The sequence below is a fragment of the Phaseolus vulgaris genome, chromosome 9 (genome assembly GCF_051622355.1).
Source record: "Phaseolus vulgaris cultivar YP4 chromosome 9, ASM5162235v1, whole genome shotgun sequence".
NCBI classification, from domain to species: domain Eukaryota; kingdom Viridiplantae; phylum Streptophyta; class Magnoliopsida; order Fabales; family Fabaceae; genus Phaseolus; species Phaseolus vulgaris.
In genome coordinates this window covers 5,367,824-5,375,297 of record NC_143506.1, presented here as the reverse complement: position 1 = coordinate 5,375,297, position 7,474 = coordinate 5,367,824, and positions in this window count along the sequence as shown.

Genomic DNA, 7,474 nt, shown 5'->3' with positions numbered 1-7,474 from the left:
GGGAGATATGTAATGGACACCAACACCTATTAGACGCCTCAGAGCAAACTCCTTTTTGTTTAAATTAAAAAGCAAACCAAGTAAACTCCCAGGAAAGAGAGGTGAGTCACAAGCGGACAAACCTAAAAACAAAGTCTTTCCTAGCCAGAGTCTTCCCTGAATTGCTTTCAATTTAAAAACTTAAAGAGTAGCAACTGAAGTGTCTACCCTAAATGCAAAATCCTATAAAAATAAAAACTAATGCAAATGCTACACTTAATGCTTTAAAAAAAATAGTTAGAGAGAAAAAAGAAAAAAGAATATTATGTAAAAATAAATAAAATATAGAAAATAAAAACAGTAACAAAAACAAAAATAGAAATAAATAAAGATGACAAAACAAAACAAAAGAAATAACTAAAAACAGAAAATATATAAAATAAAGGCAAAATAAGATAAAGATAAAAGATATAAAGGAATAAAATAAAATAAAAATAAAAATAAAGATAAAAGATATATGAGATAAAATAAAATCAAAACAAAATAAAGATAAAAGATATAAAGAAAGAAAATAAAACAAATCAAAACAAAATAAAGATAAAAGATATAAAGAAAGAAAATAAAAACAAATCAAAATAAAATAAAATAACAGATATCCTAAATATTAGATTTTTTTATTTTTTATTTTCTTTTTTTATTGCTATATTAAATAAATAAAAACTAATAGAAAGAAAACACAGGTTAAATATGCAGAAAAAAAATTTAGGAAAAAAAAAATTATGCAGATAAGAAAGAAAAACCTGATAACCAAAATCAAATTGAATTCCCCGGCAACGGCGCCAAATTTGATAATTGTCGTTTTGCTGTCAAATTAATATGATTCTAGCGTATACTTGTGTAACACTAGAGAGATGATAGTATAATTGTGGACAAATGTCCCCAAGTCGTCTCCCAACGAATCCAATAGTAAAATCAGTTGATCAGGATTTAAAATCTATCTGCAAGCAATTAAAGTTAGCAATAACAATAAAGATGAAAAGGGGATTTGAGATAGTTGTGCAAAAAAATATAAAAGAAATTAAAATAGCAAATAAAAAGCGGTTGATCCCAAGTTCTTCCACCATTGAATTCTTCACAGGTTCTCTAAAGATTAATCTTTTCTCAATCCTCCAACAGAGCTAAACCAGATTGAACATGCGCCGATCTGATTCAACTGAAACTCACTAGTAAAGCATGCGTCTACTAGTTTAATCAATACCCACTTTGTTCCATGCGTATACTCCATGGGAATGCTTACCTCCTCTCCCTTGAATCATGCGCCCAAGAAATTAATTAGAACAATGCGAACTAACTAAGAAACCAAAGTTTAAGATAAGGAAGACTCTCAATCATGCGTTCAAGTACAACCTCTCACAAAAACCAGTTTTCCAGGAGATTAGACAATAAAAACAACTGCTATAGAGAATTAAAAATCGAAACTTTTATTGGAACAAAACCTCATAACTCAATGGGGAATTACAAAAGAATCAACCAAAAAGGTTTAGCCTTCCATGCGGAGGCAAAACAAAAGAATTACTAAGAAGAAAATAAACTAAGAAAACCCTATGAAGCTCTCCCTTTTCTCCTTGATGCTTGTGTCCTTTTATAGGCTTTTCTGCTCCAAGGATCTTGAGAGAATATTGTGGTTTATATTTTGTTAACCGTTTCCAAGTTTCTATCTTTTCAGAATTCTTGTATTTTGCAGAAGATTTGCTTCCAATTCTGTTTTTGAGATATTGTAGATTTTATTTTCTCTTTCTTCTCCTAAGAATTTGTTTTCTGTTTTGGTTCAAGAAGCAACTTGGACTTTTGCATATTTGGCCCATTCACAAAGGTAGATGTTTCCTCCGGATAATTTACTCTAAAAACACAAAATTAACAATAATAATAGTTAAGGCCCAAATAAACCCAATTATAAGAATATTAATTAAAACAATGGATTTATTTATTATTATAGTCCAATAATCTATGAATAAGGCTAGTGAGTGTGAATAAATATATGCGCTGTGACGCAGTACACCCACCACCCGAGAATCCATCAGCTATGGTGTGGATCTCACCGAGAATGGGTGCCTCGTGCTGTTGTCCCTCACTGCTCGTCGGTTGTGAACCTGACGATTCTCCCGTCTGCTTCTCCAGCAAGTAGTCCTTCAAGAAGCCATTCTTCACGAGCTCATCCAACTGATTGCCTAGCGCCAAACAGTTGTTAATATGGTGCCCAAATGCTTCGTGGAATTCGCACCATGATTCCTTGTGAGGTCCCAGCACCTTGTCAGACTTTACTGGTGGCCTCAACCTGTCAGCTATGTTGGGCACAAAGATGAGGTCTTTGAGTTCCACCACAAAGTTGTGCTTTGGTGACTTATTTCCCTCTCTTCTTCCTTCTGCTCGACCCCTAGGTTGGGTCCTCCTTGTCTCATAGGTGTGCCTCCTGTCTGGGTTCCTTCTTTCTGTGGCAGCTTCGTGGACCCTAGCAGGTTGTGTGCGTATCTGCGCTCTTGGTCGTGCAGGTGCAACAGTCGTACACTTCTCGTATGCCTCACCTTCAAAGGCGATGTGTTCTACTGCTCGACGCCTTACTTCAGCAAAAGTTTTGGGGCGGCTGCGGTTAAGCGACTTGCTGAAAGACCCAGGACGCACCCCCTTCCTGAATGCGTACACAATCATGGGTTCATCTGTGGTGCCCGCCTTCACCACCTGCGCCCCGAAGCGGCTTATGTATTCCTTCAGGGTCTCACCTTGAAATTGCTTCACGTCGAAAAGGTCATATGAAACTGGGGCTGGGGCCCTGTTGGCTAAATACTGCTCTCTGAATAGTCGTGAGAGCTGTGCAAAAGACGTGATGTGACCTTCTGGGAGGTTGACGAACCAATCCATTGCCATCCCCGTTAACGTGCTCATAAAAAGCTTGCATCTTACGGCATCAGAACCTCCTACCAGCATCATCTGTGTGTGGAAAGCAGTGAGGTGGGCCTCAGGATCCTCCATCCCTGTGAAGGTTACCTTAGGCCCCGTGAACGTGTTGGGGATCGCTGTCTCTAGGATCGCTTGTGAGAATGGTGTTGTGAGTTCTCTAGGTGGGGAGGCAGCCTCAGGCTCGTATACATCGCGCCACCTACGGCGTACCTCCTCGTTGGCACGGTGGAGCTCATCGTTTCTCGCTTGAGAAGCTGCGAGATCCTCCTGCATGCGCTCTTGCTCCACTTTCGACGCTGCCATCGCTTCCTGCAGCCCTTGCATCATGCCCATGAGTTGTTGCATGGTCATCTCTTCACTCCTAGCGCGTGCAGGTCTTGTGGTAATGGCTTTCTGGAAATCCTCTTAACTTATCTGGGTTTTGAGAACTGGAACTGAGAAACTTGTGTGGTGGGACTGATTTTAAATCGGCCCCACGGTGGGCGCCAGATGTTCCGGTCGGTTGACCCGGATCGTCTTTGCGCGTGGCTTGTCCTCGCGAGCTAGGGCACCTTTGTTTTGCTCCGTCTGTGAGTACCTGAAAAGAAGTGAACAAAGGGTGACACACCCCCGTATCGGAACACTTGAACGAATGCTCTGAGGGTGATCGAAAACTGTACTGAAGGGCTAAAACTGTGTTGCCCTAATTGCCTTGTGCTCACAGCTGGGTGCACCGTAAAGAACAATTAGGGTTTGTGCTCTATGTGTCTATGCTCTGTGTAACTGTGAGAATTAGGTTAAAACTCTCCTCCTTTTCAAATGCTCCCAAGGTCCCTTTTTATACATCTCTCATTATTAAAGCGCATTAAAGCGCATTGAAAGCGTATAAAAACATTCCTTGGAATATACGAATCTTAACTTACTTAACACGTACCTTGGCAAAATTTCCCTGAAACCTTTAATGAGCACGTGGGCATTGCCACGTGCCCCTTTGACTTGATCGTTATTCTATGCAGAGGGTCCCACAGCGCCGCCACCCAACTTAGGGTTTTTCCATCGTGTGAGCCCTCTTTTCTGCGAAGTGCTTCTATCACGTGGGTTGACTTTTTGGGTGCCAACTCATGCGCCCCAATCACTAGTCACTTGCCCTGGGGGTGTATCTACCTTTCTCTCGTATCATGCACGTGATTTTCCCCTGGTCATGGCCCTCTCATGGGTCGTATCTGTCCCAGGGTCTCCCAGTAGTGGCGTGGATACTTCACGAGTCAGGTTTACCCCCTTCTGGTACTAGAACTTATGGCCTTGAAGCTACCTTTCTCTTCTCCTTGCTACTGTTCTGAACTGTCGAGGCCCGATGTCTTTCTAGGCGATGTCTTACTTAGGCGACGTCTTTCTAGGAGATGTCTTACTTAGGCGACGTCTTTCTGGGCGATGTCTTACTTAGGTGACGTCTTACTTGGGCGATGCCTCGAGCGGTCGACCTGTTGACTTTTCCTTGGGTCCCTTGAGGGGTCCACCATGTGTTGACTTTGACTTCTGGTCAACGCCCGGGAACAGGACGGTATAGCTGTCAAAAATAATACCCCAGAAGAAGCTTGGAGTGCAGTCAAGCCTTCAGTCGAGCATTTTATAGTTTTTGGTTGTATTGCTCATGTTCATGTGCCTGACAGCAATAGAACCAAGCTGGATGTTAGTGAAGAATCAAAGGCTTATCGACTTTATGATCCAATTTCTCAAAGGATCATAATAAGTCGGGATGTGGTATTCGAAGAAGACATGAATTGGGATTGGGATAAGATCTATGAAGGATCCATTATGTGCGGATTGGAATGGGGTGATAGTGAGGAGGATACAGTTGAATTTGACGAAAATGAAGAGGGGAATGAATATGATCTCGAAGCTGATATAAAAGGGGAGAACCTTTCCTCTGAATCTTTGGCGGACATGAGCTCTCCTAGCTCAACTGAAGAAAGGAATAAAATACCACTGGCCTGGATGAGAGACTATACAACAGGGGAAGGTCTTCCTAAAGAAGATAATGAAGCTCATTTAGCCATACATGCAGCTATTGATCCTATTCACTATGAAGATGACTTGAAAAGTGAGAAATGGAGGCACGTCATGGATCTGAAAATAGAAGCAATAAACAAAAATGGCACATGGGAATTGACGGAATTACCCAAGGGAGCAAAAAAGGTTGGAGTAAAATGGATCTATAAGACTAAATTCAATGAAAATGGAGATGTTGACAAATACAAGGTCAGGCTTGTAGCAAAGGGGTATATTCAACAACATGGGGTAGACTATACTGAAGTATTTGCACCTGTGGCACGTATGGAGACAATTCGTTTGGTAGTAGCACTTGCAGCTCCTAGAGGATGATTCATCCACCAGTTAGACGTAAAATCTGTGCTTTTACATGGAGAGTTAAATGAAGAGGTCTTTGTGGAGCAACCCTGCGGTTATGTGTAAAAGGGACATGAACATAAGGTTTACAAATTAAAAAAGGCACTCTACGGACTTAAGCAAGCCCCACGTGCTTGGTATAGTCGTATATAATCCTATTTCATGAAGGAAGGTTTTGAGAAGTGTGAGTATGAGCATACATTGTTCATCAAGACAAGAAAAAAGGCAAATTGTTAATTGTAAGTCTTTATGTTGATGATCTTATTTTTATTGGAAATGATGAGTTGATGTTTACAAAGTTTAAATCTTCCATGAAGCATGAGTTTGATATGGCAGATCTTGGTAATATGAGGTATTTCTTTGGTTTTGAAGTCTTGCAAAGATCTGATGGAGTTTTTATTAGTCAGAAGAAGTTGCATTGGAGGTGCTAAAACGGTTTGGAATGGAGAACAGACTCTGTTCATTATCCTATTGTTCCTGGCTGTAAACTCATGAAAGATGAAGATGGAGTAAAGGTGGACAAGACTTACTATAAACAGGTTGTGGGTAGTCTCATGCCCCTCACAGTAACTCGACCAGACATGATGTTTGTGGTAATTCTTATTAGTAGGTGTTGGAAATTCTGTTTTTTAACTACAAATAAATGCACATAAGTGCACGTAATATTTTATTATTCTGTTTTAATTGTTCATTTAATATTTTTAGGCAACAGCTCATAAAATCATTTAAGATTCAGTTACTGAAAGTACTATAAATGTAATTGTTAGCAATGATAATAAAATATCTTCCTCTGATTTATTCTAAAAACCATCAAATTGGTATTAGAGCTATCTTCTTGAGGGATCTGTGAGGTTAGTAGAGTGCATCAATGGAAGGAGGTTTCAATTTTTCAGCAATGGCACCACCTGTCTTTGATGGAGACAATTATCAAATGTGGGATGTTCGTATGGAGACTTACCTAGAAGCATTGGATTTATGGGAAGCTGTAGAAGAGGAAATTCAGTCCCTTCCAGAAAACCTTACTGTGGCACAAATAAAATCATAGAAGGAAAAGAAGATGAAAAGATCAAAGGCAAAAGCATGTCTATTTGCAGTTGTATCTCCTATGGTATTCACAAGGATAATGTCCTTGAAGTCAGCAAAATAAATCTGGGATTACCTCAAAGCCGAATATGAAGATGGTGAGAGGATTCGTGGAATGCAAGTGTTGAATCTAATCAGGGAGTTTGAACTGCAGAGAATGAAGGAGTCAGAATCCGTAAAAGAGTACTCTGACAGACTTCTAAGCATTTCCAACAAAGTGAGGTTGTTTGGATCTGTGTTAAAAGATTCAAGAATTGTGGAAAAACTGTTTGTAACGGTTCCAGAGAGGTTTGAAGCCACCATAACAACCCTAGAGAACACAAAGGACCTATCAAAAATTTCTCTTGCAGAGCTCTTAAATGCTTTACAAGCACAAGAACAAAGAAAAGCCATGAGACAAGATGGAGCAATAGAAAGAGCCTTAACAGCCAATCATTAAGGTGGCTGGAGAAACAAAGGTAGCCAGATCAAGCAGAACCAGCAAGAAAATGGAGAAGTTGCTGCACACAATAACAACAAAATGGGAAATTACCCTCCTTGTAAGCATTGCAACAAGTTAGGTCATCCACCATTTAAGTGTTGGAGAAGACCTGATGCTGAGTGCAACAAGTGCAATCAACTGGGGCATGAAGCAGTCAGTTGTAGAAACCAAAGTGAGCAACAAGATTTAAACCAAAGCGAGAAACAAGACGTAGATGCTCAATTTGCAAATGAGGAGGAGAATGTACTTTTCGTTGCAACTGGTTTCTCCAACAATATTTCAAGTGCATCGTGGCTAATTGATAGTAGATGCACAAATCACATGACTTATGAGAAAAAACTTTTCAAGGAGTTGAAGCCTTCAAAAATTTCAAAGGTCAAGATAGGTTAAGGGGGTCACATTTCAGTAAAAGGAATAGGAACCATTGTTCTAGCAACACATTCAGGTACTAAAACTATTACTGATGTGTTATATGTACCTAACATAGACCAAAATTTATTGAGTGTTGGTCAGTTGCTACAAAAAGGCTTCAAGGTGTTGTTTGAAGATAACCATTGTTTGATCAAGGATGCTACAAGACAAGATTTGTTC